Source organism: Gopherus flavomarginatus, chromosome 3, assembly GCF_025201925.1.
Source record: "Gopherus flavomarginatus isolate rGopFla2 chromosome 3, rGopFla2.mat.asm, whole genome shotgun sequence".
Classification (NCBI taxonomy): domain Eukaryota; kingdom Metazoa; phylum Chordata; order Testudines; family Testudinidae; genus Gopherus; species Gopherus flavomarginatus.
In genome coordinates this window covers 66517003-66536275 of record NC_066619.1, presented here as the reverse complement: position 1 = coordinate 66536275, position 19273 = coordinate 66517003, and the positions used below count along the sequence as shown (strand labels likewise).

The 19273-nt window shown below is 41.4% G+C and overlaps 1 pseudogene; it reads left to right on the top strand.

The window, feature by feature from the left end:
* The first annotated feature begins 2938 nt into the window (after nucleotides 1–2938).
* LOC127047294 (protein FAM83D-like) lies at nucleotides 2939–12117 on the top strand (annotated as a pseudogene).
* The last annotated feature ends 7156 nt before the right edge of the window (nucleotides 12118–19273 follow it).

The window sequence follows — 19273 nt, the reverse complement described above, 5'->3', positions numbered from 1 at the left end:
GGGGACTTGAGGGAAGGGTTGGAGTGGGGGCGGAGCCTGGGATGAGCACCCTTAATCGGGGATTGAGCACCCCCAGGAACAGAGGAAGTTAGCACCTAAATGAGTACATTCACATCCAGTTTCAGAGATCTGTGATGAAAGCAGTCACCAGGACCTCTCAGCATAACAGTATTTACCCTCACAACACGGCTCTGAGATAGGGAAATACTGTTTGACAGCTAGGGAACTGAAGCACAGAGAGAGAGAGCTCAAGATCACAGAAGAAGTCTGTAGTGGAGGAGGGGATTGAACCCAGGTCTCTGGCTTGTGATAACAGTGGTTATATGAATAGGAAAAATGTTCTGTAAACATAGTTTACCAGTAACCAATAGGATGATATTTATTTGCATAAAATGATTGTTAAATAATTACTAATAGGAAACAAATTTGCAAACATCCAAAGGCTATATTTAAATATACTTTTTTTCCTCTTTCTGTCTCTCTTTTTCTGCTTTCTGTTGTATGACTATATAAAATAAAGTTTTGGTTTGATCCCATATCATAAACAATACAAAATGTAAATCTAGCTTTAGTTTAATTATCTATTAAAGCAATTAAATCCATTGCACCCTAAACATAGTTGAGACCATGTATGACCTATGATAGCGTAACTGAAGTCTAATTATATCTTTCAGACACTGAACACATGATGTGGTGTTAGTCTCTCTCTCTTTTTTCTCCAATAAGTGTGAAATCATTGCAATATTTATTCATATTTTTTCAAACTCATTTGCAACCTGATCCTGAGAAGCCTTCCATGAACTCCCACAAATACTGTTGTAGATAATAAGAGCCAGACCTATTTCATCTATATCTCATGTTTATGGCTACTTGCGCATATTCTTTCTAATAGGCAGCAGAGAAGAAATGCCCATATCAGAGTTCTTAATTACTTGAAATCCTTTTTATATTGATTACAGACAGCAAAGCAGCTTTTTTTGTTAACCTTTCAAAATATCAATTTAATTTATGAATGCAATAATTGTTTAAGTCTATCCCTATGGAAAACACATACTCTGTTATACAACTGTTATAAAAAGGGTGCTTTAATTTATATGTCAGAAAATGTTCTTGGGATTAAGAATTGCCCAACAGTTTGTAGACAGTACAGGGGAACAGGCTTTTGTGGGGAAAGGGCACCATAATTGGACAATTCTTGTTCCCATCACATTGGGTCCGATTCTTTCTGGCCTTTATAAGGTTACATGGTAGGGTCCTAAGCCAAAGACCACTGAAGCTAATGAAAAGGCTCCTGTTGGCTTGAGCGGATTTAGATGGGAAGGGTTCAAGAAGCCCTTCCCGCCCCACTTCACACAGCCCACATAAGATATAGGGGGGGTTGCAGAGAGTGGTATGTTTCTTCCCCCTGGGTGGGTACATGGCACCCCAAAGGGGATGGAGTGGGGAGGTTCCTTGGCCCAGTCACACCAGCCAACACCAATCTGCAGCATAGGACCAGCAGGCTGCATTTCATAAAGGGCTGTAGTAGCATAAGCTCTCCCCATCCCTACCAGAGACCTCACCCAGCTATTCTGCTCTGAGGGAAAGAGCTCACAGCAGTAACATAAGAAAGTAAGAACGGCTATACTGGGTCAGAACAAAGGTCCATCTAGCCCAGTATTCTGTCTTCCAACAGTGGCCAATGCCAGATGCCCCAGAAGGAATGAACAGAACAAGTAATCATCAAGTGATCCATTCTCTGTTGCCCATTGCCAGCTTCTGGCAAACAGAGACTAGGGACTCAATCCCTGCCCATCCTGACTAATAGCCATTGATGGACCTATCCTCCATGAATCTATCTAGTTCTTTTTTGAACCCCGTTATAGACTTTGCCTTCAAAACATCCTCTGGAAAAGAGTTCCACAAGTTGACTGTGCATTGTATGAAGAAATACTTTCTTTTGTTTGTTTTAAACCTGCGGCCTAGTAATTTCATTTGGTGACCCCTAGTTCTTGTGTTATGAGAAGTAAATAATACTTCCTTATTTACTCTCTCCACACTAGTCATGGTTTTATGGACCTCTATCATATCCCCCCTTAGTCGTCTCTTTTCCAAGATGAAATCCCAATCTTATTAATCTCTCTTCATATGGAAGCTGTTCCATACACCTAATCATTTTTGTTGCCCTTCTTCATATCTTTCCAATTGTAATATATCTTTTTTGAGAGGGGGCAACCAAATCTGCATGTAGTATTCAAGATGTGGGAGTACCATGAATTTATAAAGAGGCAATATGATATTTTCTGTCTTATTACCATACCTTTCTTAATGATTCCCAACATTCTATTAGCTTTTTTGACTGCTGCTGCACACTGAGCGGATATTTTCAGAGAACTCTCTACAATAACTCCAATGACTTGGGCAGTGAGGCTTCACATATAGGCTAAAAGGCATGAGCTAGTCTATTATGATTTAGGAGTTTTCTATAACATGCCTTAATGGGAGCAGTGGTTTAGGATTTTCAATTTATTTTAAGGACTGACCTACTTTCTAGGCACACATGAGAGAACTAACCATTGGAAAGATGCTCCAAGGGATTATTTATTTGACAAGAGGTGATCTGGGGTCTGTTCTCTCTTCCAGGATCCCAGTCACTTTACCAAGGCAGATAGCACTACTATTCTCATTTTGTAGATGGAGAAACGGAAGGAGAGAGCAGTTAGGGTTAACATTTTCAGATGTGTCTGCTGACCAGGATGCCTCAAATGTGCCTCAGGTATCATAAGTTGGGCACCCAAAAACTGAGCCACCACAAATCAGTGGCCACTTGTAGTTTTTAGCCAAAATGATTTGTCCAACCTTTAAAAAGAGTGACATTCAAAACAAGGAAAAGAACCAGGTCTTTTGTCTATTAGTCCAGGAGCCTGTCCTTTGGATCATGCTGCTCCCCTAGAAGATAATGGAAGTTTTATCAATAGGAGAAGGATTGGGTCCTCTGTATTTTCAGAAATTTCCAGAATCTGTGGTGGACAGTAAGGAAACTTCAGTTCTTATATACATGAGTAACTTTATTCATATGCACAAGTGTGTGCAGGATTAGGCTCTAATTCTGCAAAACCCCAAGGTTACTGAACTGAGGACGTCTAACCACAGGTTAAGTTTGTTTCACTTGCACATTTATTTAGTGACTTACTTCACTTCATTATTTTTTAGCACAACAACTCAGGAAGCTACTGTATTGTCTTGATCCACAAGAAATGCTTCAGTGGAACTCTTCTGAAAAAATACAAAAAAAAAGTTAAATCAAAGTCAAATAAATAAGTCACAGAATGCTTTCTCTGTGAGAATTTTCAGAATTCTCTGAGGCACAAAATCCGACATACTTTGAACAAAAATATTGACACAGCTATGGAAAATAAACGTAAATATACATGCCCAATATTTTATGTTTAGTGTTGAACTGGAAACTTTATGTCTACATTCTTCCTCTTAACACTGCCAAAGGCAAATCTTTTCCAAACAAAACATTGTGACATGTTCTTAAGTAGCTTACCATCATGTCTATTGTTATATTTGATGTAACATAATGCCTGTGTGTTCATTAAGCCCACATTTTACAATTAAGGTACATATGTTATTCCTCTCCTAATGTCTGCAAGCCAGGTGGGAGAAGTCAATAGCTCTGGTGACATTGACCATTTCTACAACAATGCAGAATTCAAGCTTTGTATTTTGCATAGTCTGTCTATTATGTACAAACTGAATTGCCGATATGTCCTTTTGCTTAAAGCTGTAAACATGCAGAAGATTTTAGAAAATGCTGGCTCTGTCATCACTACAGCACATGGACCAGCTGTCTACAATTATCTTGTTAAAGAGTTTCATTTTGAAAGACCCTTCAGATAAAACACTGATGTATAATAATTGGCTTCATTGCTTTGCAAAGGTCTATGCTCCTGAAGGCAATGAGAGTCTTCCATTGACTTTCAGTGGATGTTAGATCAAGTCCTTGGTGCATTTCAGACCATTTTTTCCCCTAACAGTGCTGCAGGGCTTTGTGTGTTTTGTTTTGTTTTGTTTTGTTTTGTTTTGTTTTTTTCTTTAGGGGGAGGTATTTGTTTGTTTCAATTAGTTTTACTTATCTTTTTCTTTACTTACGTTTCTTCATTTGGAGAGTCTGTAAAACACAGGCAGTGGCCTATGGTCTTTGTCAATATTTCTACAAAATCAGATTGTGAGTGCAACCTGGTACATAAAAGAACTGCAGAGCCCCAAAATTAAATGATCTGGGATTATAGTGGTTTTCACTGAATTTACAATTTCCATGTATGGAAAACTCTTGAAATTATGCTTACAGATATAACTAGAATGTCAAATGTCAAGATCTGAGTACTATAGAGTATTTACTAATGGAATTCTTCAAGACTAAAGATGTGATAAGCTCTATAAATTTTTTATCCCAAGTTTGTCATGCTATGAATTTGGAAGTAGTATTAGGAAAAGCTGATTTAGTTAAAAGCTACAAGATCCAGAGAAAGGAAATAAGGAAGTCACAGCAAGAATTGACTCAAATTACTATTTCTCTGTTTGAAATCCACTAAAGGAGGAGGCATGAAAGGTTACTTTATATGTATTGGACATTTCTAGCACATGAAATGTTCAAAATTGAAACGTCAGTTTTCATAGCAGAAGGATGATGTAACGCTATTGTGTGTTTACATTATATACTACAAAAAATATACTGGAATTTCCAAAGGGTATGGAGCAGAGAATAAATGCACTCTAGGAAGCAAATGAGAGTTCTCCTGCATATGTGAAAAAAATGTATATATTGTGCAATGGATTAGATAGTGCACTACTGGTGCCTACTGGGTGGAATTAGACCCACTCTACTATGTGTCATGTCTTAAACTTGGCAGAATTCAATTTTTTTATCGTTTCAGTGGATAATATTGATGTTTATTTGTAAACATTTTTTTCCAATTTTTATCAATTAAATTTTTAGTAGCAGGAAATTATAGGGGTACAGGCACTAATTATTTAATGATAGTAGCCATTGAGATTCAAACAGTTAATGCCCTATAACTGTTAAAACACAAATTGCCAACATCACATGTCAAAATATACAAAGTAAATATCCTTAAATCAAACTATAAGCAGTATTTTTCTTATTTTGCCTATCTGCTATTTTTTATTGACGGAAATATTTTTCATTGCATTATGAATGTATGATGAAATCTATATTTACCAATTAAAAATTTAGTCCTTCAAAGCCCAGCCACACTGCAGTGCTAAAAGAAACCTCATTAGCTCAAGTGGGGCCTGTGCTTTTAATAGGCTGAGCATCTGAGTTCTAATCAAACCTATAGCTGAGGCCCTAAACACTATGGTGAGAGGCACAGAATAAAAGCTTAGACAGTTGGATAGGCTGCTGGATAGACAGATAGGTCCCTCTTACCATTATGAAGACTGAGTTCCCATGGTATATAGTATGAGGATACTTCTGAAGTTCCTAGTTGCCAGCATATTTGAGAACGCCCCGATTTGTAGAAGTGTTGCGCACCCACAATTACCAGTTGAAGTCAATGAGAGCTGCAGAAGCTCAGTACTTCTGAAAATCAGGCTTTATATGAAGAGTTAAGATAACAAGCCCATTTGAGCACCTCATAAGAGGTATTATTTAGCTGTGTTTTCTGTATCAAACCTGGTTCAATTCACTTAATTATCCTAGTAACATTTTTGTAACACTACCCTCATATTCATATACGGATTTGTTGGCAGTTGTGAAGGTGTCAAGGAATAAAAGAAGAGTTGTACTTATTATCTGATTCAATGTATCCTCAGATGCAAGAATGTGCTGCCTATCACCCGTTCAGCTTGAAATAAATCAGAGACAGACAATGCTCTGTCCTGCCACAACAGTCTTATAGTTTTTATAAATGTTTCTGCGGCAGATGGCATGGCTACTGCTGTAAGTAGCTGGACTCCCTAGATCACCAAGTGCCCTCAACTTGGACACCAGTGATGGGTCCTGTGATACTTGAGCAGGGACACCTTTGAGAGGCAGTTGTTTCCTAAAACTGTTTTCCAGGCTCTTAAGAGCAGGGATATGAGTAACCTGAGAGATTTACTCTGTGACAGACAGACAACTCACAAGCTACTAGAGCATTTCTACATTTTTCGGTAGGTCAGTAAATCAGAGCAATATTTCCATGAGTCTATGAAGAAATTAATTTATTTTCATGTGAATTTTGATCTACTGAACATTGCTGTAGTACTCCTGTGTGAAACTCCACAGTATGATACAGAATTGGCAATGACCGAACATTGTTACTCTCTTTCTCTCTTTTGAAGGGTCAAAATTTTTATGGCAGGACATGTAAAGTAGAGAGATTCTGCTTCAGGAAACTTAGCTTCTTTCCTACCCAGATTCCACAGTTAAACAACCACTGCCCCACTGACAAAATACATAATGCAGTATTCTACCAAAATGCCACTGCAATTCTATAACCAAAAAACATTGGTCCAAAAGTCAGTTTTAATATATTTACCTATCATTTCATTTCCAAAACCAAGCATTTGAAAAAGCAAGGATGAGCATAGTTAAGAATCTTACATTACTCATGTAAAACACAAGCATATTATTTTTATCAAGTAAACAGAAATGCATTATTCATCATGGCAATAAAATGAGAATTAAGGTTTTTGTTATATAATATGCCTCTCATAGGAAGACATTTAAAAAGTACTGAGTTCAATCAACAAATTTATAATATGTTGTACTGGTCAGTGAAAATTTCAAACCAAAGCCTTTATTAATCTGGATGATGGGATGAATTGCATCCTCAGCAGGTTCGCAGATGACACTAAGATGGGGGGAGAGTTAGATAGACTGGAGGGTAGGGATAGGATCCAGAGTGACCTAGACAAATTGGAGGATTGGGCTAAAAGAAATCTGATGAGGTTCAACAAGGACAAGTGCAGAGTCCTGCACATAGGAAGGAAGAATCCCATGCACCGCTACAGGTTGGGGACAAACTGGCTAAGCAACAGTTATGCAGAAAAGGACCTGGGGATTACAGTGGATGAGAAGCTAGATATGAGTCAGCAGCGTGCCCTTGTTGACAAGGCCAATGGCATATTGGGCTGTATTAGTAGGAGCACTACCAGCAGATTTAGGGAAGTGATTATTCCCCTCTATTCAGCAGTGGTGAAGCCACACCTGGAGTACTATGTCCAGTTTTGGTCCCCCCCACTACAGAAGGGATGTGAACAATTTGGAGAGAAACCAGTGGAAGGCAATGAAAATTATTAGAGGGCTGGGGCACATGACTTATGAGGAGAGGCTGAGGGAACTGGGGATATTTAATCTGCAGAAGAGAAGAATAAGGGGGGATTTGATAGCAGCCTTCAACTACCTGAAGAGGGATCCCAAAGAGGATGGAGCTAGGCTGTTCTTAGTGGTGGCAGATGATAGAACAATAAGCAACTGTCTCAAGTTGCGGTGGGGGAGGTCTAGGTTGGATATTAGGAAACACTATTTCACTAGAAGGGTGGTGAAGCGCTGGAATGGGTTACCTACGGAGGTGGTGGAATCTCCATCCTTAGAGGTTTTTAAGGCCCAGCTTGACAAAGCCCTGGCTGGGATGATTTAGTGGTGTTGGTCCTGCTTGAGCAGGAGGTTGGACTAGATGACCTCCTGAGGTCTCTCCCAACTCTAATATTCTATGAAAGCAGGAGGATTTCTCTTTTTCTTTGGCATTTCAGGTGGGATCAAAGTCTACCTTACAGTAGATTAACATGTGCAACTTTATCATAAAGAAGCTACCATCACTTCATAGTAAATAATACACACCTGCACAGTGTTTCAAAGGTCTTATGCCAAGATTTTCAAATGTGATTAATGATTTTGGGTACCCAACTTCAGAAGATTTTCAAAGGGTGGATGCTCAGCCCTTTCTGAACACCAGGCCCTTTTAATGTTTCTTAAGTTGGGCCCTTAAAAATTAAGGCTTCCAAAATCACTAGTCATATTTGAAAATCTTGACCTAAAGTTCCATAAACACAGGCCTTTACCACTTAGGGTATGTCTACACAGCAAGCGGCAGTAAGTCTCAGAGCCAGGGTCAACAGTCTGAGGCTCTTGCGCTAAAAATAGCTGTGTAGATGTTGTGACTAGGGCTGGAGCTCAGGCTCTGAAGCCCACTCCCCTACCTAGGCAGCTATTTTTAGCACAGTAGTCCGAACTCTGCAAACCCAAGTCCTTCGATCTATACTCTTGAATTCGATGCTACATGCTGTGTGGATATACCCTTGGATTTCAGGAGTTCTCTGTTTATTATAGTCTGATTTAAGGATATTTACTTTGGTATAAAGGACCCTTATGTTCTTCCAAATTCTCAATCTGCTAATAGAGGGCAAACACAGTTAGGACCAGACATCTGGCCCTGATCTATCTGCTTTGCTTTGCTCCTTAAATAATAGTTTCCATCCTGTGCTTGTAAATGCAAACTCTATTAGTGTGATACTACAAATGGGTGCAACACAATAGGATAAGGGATTTTATTTCAGGTGCTTAGATGAGAAACAGAAGTATAAGGCCTAATCCAGCTGTCATTAAAATGAATACCAGAACTCTCACTGACTTCCATAGAAGCAGGCTTGATCTCAAATGTCTTCGTAATTAATTAATAATTAATGTAAACAAAGAAAAAATTAACACAGCAGCTTAGCTTTTTTGGAGCCCTATAGAAATTTGCTGTGCATCCACAAAGATACCCATAAAATGATGACTTCCTTCAGGTGGGGCCTTGTGTCCCTGCATTTCTTCGATTCACATCATATGATCCTATTAGAGTCAAGGGCTTGTTAAAGCTTTGCTTTTGCCAATGTGGCAGTGGTTCTTCAAGCAGCCTTTTCTGACAGGATGAGCTGTACTAAACCACATGTTGTATTTCACAATAAAAAGCATGTAATGTATTTTGGTGATCAGCTTTCTGCTTTAAAGCTAAGCAGCTAAGATAAGGTGAAAGATGATAAGGACTCAAAGGGTGAAGACACTGGGGACTGAGACGATAAGCCTCTTTGTGCCTTTGCCTTAACTTTACCTTGTTCACCTCTTACTATTCTGGCTATTCTTCTGAAATGTCATGTAATACAGCATTTGGAGAAAATGTGTAGTGTAATGGCCCTAATCTCTTTCACCTGTAGGGCATGGTAGCCCAGTGCTTTTGGACTGAGCTGTTAAATAAATTAGTGTTCTTATGAATAGTGCATGCATTGTCTTTATCCAGAGGTGGATTGACAATGCGTCATTAGTAGGACTCAGTATCTGTCATGGAGATTGTGGAAGTCACGGATTCTGTGACTTTCCGTGACCTCTGTGACTTCTGCAGGAGCCAGGGTGGTTGACCCCACAGCTGCCCAAGCAGCTGGCCCCCAGGACAGCCACACCAGCCACAGCTGGATCAGCCCCCAGAACAGCAACACCAGCCGCTGTTCCAGCGGCCCCCAGCAGCAGTCCCAGGGCAGCCAGAACAGACACAGTCCGTGGCCCCAAGCAGTGGTCCCGTGGAAGCCTGCTGGAGCAGCCACGGTCTGGAGCAGCAGTCCCTGGCTGGAGCAGCTGTGGTCGGGACAGTGGTCCACGGCTGGGATCCACAGCCCCAGTCCCTGGCCAACCGGCCAGAGCAGCAGCAGCTGCAGTACATGGCCCTGGGCAGCAGTTCCCAGGCGGAGCAGTCCTGATCCGTGGCCCCGGGCAGCTGGTGCCCACAGGCCCCAGGCAGGCCCCACTTTCAGCACCTCCCTCGACACCCTCCTCAGCAGCAGCCTCCCACAGCCTTCCAGCACCCTCTCCCCTCAAGATTTTATTACAAGTATTTTTAGTATAAGTCATGGACAGGTCAGGGGCCGTGAACTTTTATTTATTGCCCATGCCCTGTCCATGACTTTTACTAAAGATACCCATGACTAAATAGTTGTCTTAGTCATTAAATATTCAGGATCTGATCCCTGAGGATCAGGACTTGGGCCCTTAATCACAAGACCATCCTTCCACTCACCAGCACAGCTGATCAGGTGCTGAGGGATGAAAATGCTGCCCTATATGTCCATTCCTCCTACAAACCAGATGGTGTGGGGAGGTTGCATTGTGTCTCAGGAAAGTGCTCTGTACTGCTGTTGTTACTGCTGTTAGTCACACCCTCTGGGCATTGAGAAGACTACTCCTACCTTTTGTCCCTTCTTATTGCTTTCTCATAAGTCTCCCAGGATAAAACAAACTACTTGGAAGAGGTCCAGAGAATATTCCCAATTCTTCATTCTAATGCCTCTGTAGTGTCTGGGGAAGTGGTGATCTGTGTGTCTCTCTCTTGCTTTCATATTGCTCTGTTCTAATTAGTGTTTTACTCTTTAACTTGTGTTCTCTGGAAAGATACTGGTTGTTCAAGGATCTCACCTTATTTTTGAAAGAAATGGTTAAGCAGATCATTCTACTCTCCAGGACAATTTTTCCCCCTTTATGATTGTTACCACCAGCCGAGCTTGCATCCATTAGGTTGATTAGAAAAACGTTTTGCAATAGGTTAATCTTACCTTTAAAGCATCCATAAAGTTATTTGTTTTCCATGTCAGCTGACAAATCCAATTACCATGATTAGTTTATTTATAGTCACTATTCAATAACTATTGACATTTTCTTGGTCTTGCCAGTATCATCTAATTAACATGGCAATAAGTGTTAATATGTTTTTAAATTACCACCAGACAAGCAAAAGGTGGCAAAATACAACTGGTGCAATATGGGGGAATGGTTCTGCAGCATGACGTGAGTACAGTTTGCAGAAACAACATGTTTCTGTCTACAGTCAAAAGGAAATGTTTCCTGTGTAGGTGCTAGTGAGTTAGCTAATATCAGGCAGATTCTCTCCTGTGCCAAAACTCCACTCAGCCCAGGAGACCGGGGAAGGATTGTCTCCCTGATTCTGAGGGAGCCAGCCACAGCTCAGACACCTCCAAAGGCTGCTGGGAAAGTCCATGAGAAGTTCATATTTATTGATGGCATTAGAGTGACGACAGGCTCCTACAGCTTCATGTGGACTGATAGGAAATTGAATAGCAGTAACTTGTTGCTGCTGTCAGGCCAAGTGGCTGAACACTTTGACCTGGAGTTCAGGATCCTTTATGCACAGTCAAAACCGATCAGCCCTAAGCTGCCATCCAGCTGCTGGAGCAGTGGAATATTTGATCACCTGGCCAATGGAACAAAATCACCTAAAGACTCCACTATGGGAAACCTCTTGAGAGCAGAGTTGGCCAGACTGTCAAGCACCCCCAAGAAACCACTGAAAAAAACAGATTTGGCTAACAACACTGAAGGAAGCAAATCCTATAACTTGGGTCCTTCTTACACTGGTGCAGAGGAGTGGTTTGGAAGTCAGGAGGCCATAGTGGAACCAAAGGAGGTGAACAGCATGTCTACTCAAACTGAACCATGGAAAGAGAAGCCCACAGTGACTCTCTCTAATACTGTCACGCAAACCAGTGTTGTAATGGTAGCATCTGGAACCCAAACCTCTGTTGCTGCTAGAATGGCTGGCACTCAAACAGTAGTGCCACGGAAGACAGCTATGACCCAGACAGACAAGAAGGAGAGTTTGGAAGAGCATCTACTGCCAAGACAACAATCAAAAGAAGGATCTCCTTCATCTGAAAAGTCCTCATCAACTTCTTCTAGTCTGCGGTCACTTTCTTCATCATCATCTTCCCAGTGCTCTCTGGCAAGCTCTACCAGCTCACTGTCCTCTCTGAGGTCCATTGAGTACTCTGGCAACCATAGGGCAGAGTACTTCCAAAAACTGCATAAAGAGACAGTTCCACTACTCTGTTATCAGGTCCAAACTTAACCATATGGTTGCTATCCTCTCCCGAAGGGGACATGTGCCTGAAAACTATACAAGCTGCCACGTTGTAAGCTGCAATGTAAAACAGAGGCATGAGATCAGCACCAGCTTACTCAGCCTCAGAGACGTTTCAGTGTTCAAATAAGTGACTGAGTTGGCTATAAGCACCAAGAGCACCAGGCTCACTGCACAGTCCTTTTAATAGCTGCTGATCCTTATAGTCCATCCTAGTACCATGTGTGCAGGAGCTGGTAACTTGCCAGCACTGTAATCTCATTCTATACAACTTGTTAAACAATGCGCTGAACTATTTTTAATGCCATAAGTGCCTCCACTCGCTTTTTTTTAATATGTAATAACAGTACCAAGAGCTGCTCCCAGGACTCTTCCCAGAGGAGCATTCTGCAATACAGCAAAGCTCTACCAGACTCCCTCTCCATCTCTGACATGCCCCCTCTCCTGTGAGAAGGGGCAGGCAGAGGCAGAAGACTCAGGAGCAGCACAGCTGCACCAGCAGGTAGCTCCACTAACATACAGGGAAACTCTCAGTTGGGCATTATGCACCCCCCCAACACCATCTACATGGCACACAGGGGCTACATTCAGGTTTAAGAATCTGGCCCTTTGTGCTCTGTGCTCCTTTGAAAGGAAAGGTAGCCATTAGTGAGAAGCATAGGTTTAGAAATGAATTTGCAGGTCCTTTTAATCCTCATCTCAATATACTGTACATTCATGAAGGCAGCAAAACTCCACAGAGTCAGATCCTCCTCACTGATTTGAAGTCAATGGAGCTACACCAATTTACACCAAGCTCAGGTCCTGGCACTATGAATATACTTTTCCATATTCATATGCTATATTGGTGTGCCTCTGAAAGCACTGAGAGAACCTTGAAAAGGTATGCAAGGAGTTAAAGATCAATCAGTTTCTTTCATTTAAGGGTGACCATGCCATATGCACTCCTTGCTAATGAAAATACTGTAAATAGGTTCCCCTTTTCAAATGCACAGTCTATACACAAATTTACAGAAACCTAACCCATTTTCTTCTCCTTTAAGGTAGAAAAACAAATGGATTCAGGCATAGTGACGTGCATAGTTCCTGTGTGCTGTTCGACATCATTCTTCAGCTTGGGTAGAATAGATCAGAAAAGGAAGTTGCATGTTTGGGTCTTGGAAAATGTTCCTTATAACTGACAAGAGAACAAATTGACATAGACTGATGCCATGTGCTGCGCTATATTACACCATCTAAGGGCAAGAACATTCAGTTAACATATGGACATGTGGTGCTCCACTAACCTGGAGTACAGGCACATTAGCAGCTGCTGTATGCCAATGAGGGTTCCCATCATGGATAGAATTCAGGGACATAAAGTAGCAGCAGTGCCTGTCAGCACTACAACACAGATAGCTACCCTCCTTTGCTTGATGTTTGCCCAGGAATCTCTGGAAAGACTTGGTTAGTGCAGTTCAGAGGCCAAAGTAGAGGGATCTCTTAGCACTTTCACTGAAAGGAAACAGATTCCCTCCAGGAAACTGGTGTCAACACCTTAGAGCAGATTAGCATAGAGGTCAAAGGGAAAAGTTCTCTCATTAACTTCCTCTCCTTCAATATGCTCCATTAGAGAAGCAGAAGAGGCGTCACTTCAAATAGCACCCCTAGCTGACTCCCAGATAATAAGCAGTCCAAGAGGGCTTGGAGTTTGAAGGAGGGCTCAGAATACATTTCTTTGTCCAGATTGCTATGAAATAGCTCTATGTCTATATATTATCTCCCCTTCTGTCAGATCCAGGGGAACAGAGGAAAGGTGGCATGGACAACCCTCTTTTCACTCTTTTTGTCCTTTAATAGTGCTAGATGGAATCCTGTGGGTGAGTGAATGGGTTGAAAAATGAGAAGAGCTTGTACATGTCAACAACTAGAGGGTTGTCATAGTAAAGATATGGGGATATTGAGGCATTTCTGAAAGAGAACAGAGTTAAGGTTGCCTTGGCATTTCCTACTTTTCAGAAGTTTGAGTTTGGCTCAACTCAATGTTCTGCAAAGGTATGACATACCACCAAGCAACTTTAACTCTGAGTTAATGTTGTTTTTTGTTACTGAATATGTAAATAGTTAATAGTTAGTAGATAAGGTGCTAGTAGATGGTGCTTAAGGATGTGTAACATAGCTTCTGTTTTTTAACTACCAATAAAAACTACTTCTTGTTGTGCACTAAAATAGCTTCCATTGTGCAGCTCTTTATGTTAGCTGTTAAAACAAACTGGAGACTGTTCATCCCTGAGGAAGCAGTTGGCTTAGCTGTGGACCTCACTGCATGGTATTAAGTAAGCTCAGGATTCAGTAGTGGAAGCCTCTTTGCTTAGGACATTTAAAACTAGATAAAGCACTAGAAAGAGGCAGTGCAAGGATCAATGCTGCACTAACAGGGGAATAGAGTGGGTGACCTAACAGGTCTTTTCCAGCCCTAACTTCTTCGTTTCCTTCATCCACACATTGTTGTTGAACTGTTTCCTGTGGGTTGTATGCCAGTCAAAACCAGACAGGTGCGATGTTGGGTCCATCATAAGCAGAACAGAACTTTCCTAGGAAAGCTGCACTGGAAGAGAACAATTTGTACTTTACCAGCTGAATAAGCACAACTAACAGGATTAAAACCCACTTTGGCCCAATGCATTGGGTACCCTCAAATGCTAACAGTAGTCATGTTCTTTTGTTTCTTCCCATTAGTGTAATGGTGACATACAAGATGCTCAAATTGTTAATGAACATCATATAATGTCCATACTGGGTCAGACCAAAGGTCCATCTAGCCCAGTATTCTGCAGTGGCCAATGCCAGATGCTTACAAGCAAGCCTTCAAGTTTTAAGAGAAAGTTTAGTTTCCATTAACAACACGCTGAAGGAGGCAGTCAGAAAATGAATACCATTTTTCCCTCTGGCCACTTACACAGCTGTGTGACTGAAATCTACCACTACTGCTGATTGATGTGATTACACTTGTGTTTCATGTCTGCCTGAGTTGTTGGTCCACCTGCTCCCTGCTCTGCAAAATCAGCATTTCTAAAAGAAACAGGTTCTGAGTAAATAAGATGAACTGTTCTTTTCAAATGTGCCAAAAGTCTGAGCTCAGCTACATTGCTGTAAACCTGGGATAAATCCATTGAGTGCAGTGGATTTATACTGGCATAACAATACAGCTTCTATAGATTTACACCAGAGAATATGAGATCAGAATCTTGCACACAGTATGACACGGAGTGGGTAGATGACAAACCAGGTATAAAGAAGGTGTGAGACTCTATTTAAAGATGATTAAAATTGTTCTGACCTGTATTTTACACATCAAGGCAAATATCAACTGTTCAAGAAAAATCAATTCTTCCTCTACTGTCAATAATGCTGCTTTACTAGCCAATGTATCTCTTGTCAAGATTAAACTTTATAACACTGCACTGGTAATGTGCGGAGCTACCTCAGATCAGTCATTGGGTGGGATCTTTGTTTTCACTCCCCTCATTCCTTGTTTTTCTAAATCCTTTTGCACTGCATCAGCCAGAAGTTCTACTTATTAAAAACAAACCTGTATAGTCTTCCCTGCAAGGTGCACTCTTACACTTTACCTTATGCACACTATTCGAAATTCAAGGTTATGATAATGAGACCATGTTGACATAGTTAAACATTGTTAAGAGGTGAATGAGTCAATCCAGCACCGATGCAGAAGCATTCGGAGTCATCCTTATTCTAATAAGCAATGTGAAGATACTAGCAAAAAGATTCTTCTGACATGCCCTAGAGAAGCATTCTTTGAATTAATTTCATGCTGTAATGGCTTCCCTGTGCTAACAGTAGCTGGCAATTTTTACATGCTTTTTCAAGTACCATCATATTTGTAAGAATATCTTCCTATATTAGAAATCATTTACATCACTTTCATTCCAAATGTAGTAATACTCCAAAATTAGTTCTTACAGAAAGAGAGCGAGCGAGCGAGAGAGAGAGACTAGTCTGAGGAATAGTTGATAAGATATGACAATTTGTCATTGCAAATGAATTCAGGATGGTTGAAATGACTCACTGTAATTCCAAAGGTTTCTTTTTTCTTTTCTGTAATTTCCATGGATAATCTCTGCGGGTGTAATGCCCTTCTATAGTTCAAGATGTTTAAAGTGGACATTTTTGTGCAAGTAAAAGGAACAAACTCATGTAAATATGGATGATACCAAGTTTAGAAGTGCCTCAAGGCGGGAACAGAATCGCTTGTGACAGGTAACAAAATGTTTGCAATGATAATGCTGACATGTCAGGTTGGGGTGACAGTCTTCACACATTGAACAGAATATATCAATTTTCATTATGGCAAGCTGTAAGTACTAGCTACTCAGCGCATCTGCTGCCTTGCCCTCTAGCAGCTCTCCTTCACCACCATCAATAACCACAAGAATACACAGAAGCATTAAGTACTTTAGGTGCAGCCACACCAAACACCTCAAAAACAATTACACCAGAGAAACAGCTGGGAGATCATGTGTTAGCTTAACTTTATCTTTGGCACCATTTTAACAATTTGATAGATTTTTCTGAGCCAAACTCATTCCTGAGCTCACTGAAGTCAGTGGAGTTACCCCAGGAGTGAATTTTGTCCTGTATAAGAATTTACAGCAATATATGCATTGAAATGCAATTAATTTCCAACATGTAACAAAGAATATAATACAGCATATGCTTTTATCATGTTCTTATGGACTGTATAATTGTATAGGCTCAATGGTTCTGAGTTGAGAATGGTGTCAGGATAAAAAGAAGTAGCTGTCAATCACAGTACAATTATTTTAAATTTGATACGAGAATTTATTTTATTTTACAACGTAAAATGATCCCATGAATGTCTACAGGCACATATACAAATATACTCAGAAAAACCTACTGATATTAGCTGAAATGAAGTCTTTCAAACATTGGCTCAATGTATCATCACTATACTTGGGCAAAAGCCAGAGTAAACCAATGTACTTTATTCTGTGTCCTGGAGAGATTAACAAACTTGGGCTTGGCCCGGCCAATAGGAAAAACAAGTTTCAGAACTAAAGGCTGTTCCTTGAGAATGCCCTGCCTCTGGATTCCCAAAGTTAAAACATGAGAACTGTTAGCATAAGCACCTCAATTTATTCTCAACTGCCACTACAGTACTTAGAATAGTGATCCCTAAGGTCCCAATCATACAGTCAGAACCACATGGGCCAACCCATTTGCTGGTTTAAAGGTCCACTTTCATGGTCCCAGTTACATGACTACGGTAGTCAGCATATGAGCTAGTTAGGTCTCTATAGCTGAAAATGTAGACCTTGAATTCCACTAACTGGGAAGTCACATCCGTCACTGGACTTCAATGACAGCTTCATTCAACAATATATACAGTACTATATCAGGGTATTCATTTATTATGGGAAATAGGAATAGAAAATATTTCATAGTGCAACATGTTGGAATTAATATTCCTGCAGGGAATTTTTGCATTTCCTGACTTCCTAATGTACACCCTCCGCATAGTTTTTGTTATTTGTACAGGCACACTGTGATGTTTCGGGGTTCACCCAGGGCAGTAAAGGGTTCCTGTGGCTGGGCAGCCTTGGTTCAGAGCCTCACCCTGGCTTTGTGCAACCTGGTTACTCCTTGTAGGCCGACCTTAATACCCTTCCAGTCCCAAATTCACCCCAAAATCATCCTACTGCAGAGATCAGTCCCTCACACTGGACCCTCACAGAGAAAGTGTTAGGTTCTCTTCCTTTGCAGAGACAGTAAAATACCCCAACCTGTTAGCTCTCTAGAAATACACATTTTACTGAACTTACACAGCGCTGAAGATTTATAATGAAAGCAAAAACAAGTTTATGAACAAAACAGAATGGATTAGGCGACGCCAATCAAAAGAGATAAAGGTAGAGATGGTTACAAGCAAATAAAAGTGAAAACACACATCTAAAAAGCCTACAACTTACCATAGCAAGATACAGTCTTTGATTTCTCTCACTCACAGTCTCCTTCTGGCCTGGCCAGGATCCACCACAGAGATCAAATCAGTTGTTTTTTATTGTTTCCTATGTTGAAGGATAAAGATGGAGTCTCTCTCTGTTCTGTATATTTGCAAAGGGATACAATTACAAGAAGGCCGGTTGGAGATTCAGTCTCCTGTGTCTCTTTGGGGCATAGGTGCAGACTTCTGCTCTTGCCAGTGCTCGACCCCCATCTGCCCCCTGCCCTGCCCTCTCCCGCCCCTGCCCCACCCCGATTCCAACCCCTTCCCCAAAGTCCCTGCCCCAACTCTGCTCCCTCCCTTCCCCTATTCCGACTCCTTCCCCAAATCCCCGCCCTGGCCCCACCTCCTCCCCTGAGTGTGTCACGTTCCCACTCCTCCCCACTGTCTCCCAGAGCTTGCTATGCCACAGAACAGCTGTTTGGCAGCGGCACGTGATGGAAGGTAGGCAGAGGAGCGGGGACGCAGCACAGTCAGGGGAGGAGGCGGAGGTGCAGTGAGGTGTGGGGGTGGGGAGGGGAGCTTGGCTGCTGGTGGATGCAGAGCACCCACTAATTTTTCCCATGGGTGCCTCAGCCCAGGAGCACCAATGGAGTCAGCGCCTATGCTTTGGCCCTGTGCAGAAGCCATGCTAATTCTCTGTCTCTTGAGTTCAGGAAAATGATAGCCCCCACCAGCTTAGCTCGATTGCTTTGTTTACTGCTAATATGTAAATTGAGGTAAGCCCACATTCCTTTGTCTAGGACAGAACTGTTTATCACCTTTACCTAGGCTAGACTGTCTAGTCCTAAACATGTTCTAGTAACATAATTCAGAGGGAATTCATAACTTCTCATATAACATTAATACATGTATTTTACAATTATATTAATAACCATCATGTTATTAGCTTTCATACAATACCCCATGAGGCATATTTTGTACAAATGTAACCCTTCTGCCCCTCTGAATTGGCAGCAACAAGGGCCGGGTTCAGTATCCAGGGGTTCCTTTTCAATAACACCATGAATAACCGGCTCGAGCCCCGACCCAGTGACCTGGAACACTTACATACCACACCCCCCTGGGCGCCTCTAGGAGGCAATACTTCCCCTCTCGCAAGCACGGAGTCTGAGTGTAGCAAAATCTTTTTAATAAAGGAAGGAAACAATGCGGCATCCGACTGGAGAAACACCACAAACAGGATTATAACACAAACCATAAACAAACCAAAAAAAAAAACCCACCCCCAGGTACGTTTGGCAATGTCCTTTTCTCCTTAGGGTCCTAAGTCCAATCACCCCAAAGTCCAACAACCCAAAATTCTCTGGTCAGTGCCACCCCAGAATTCGAGAGTTTATCTGCAGAGTTT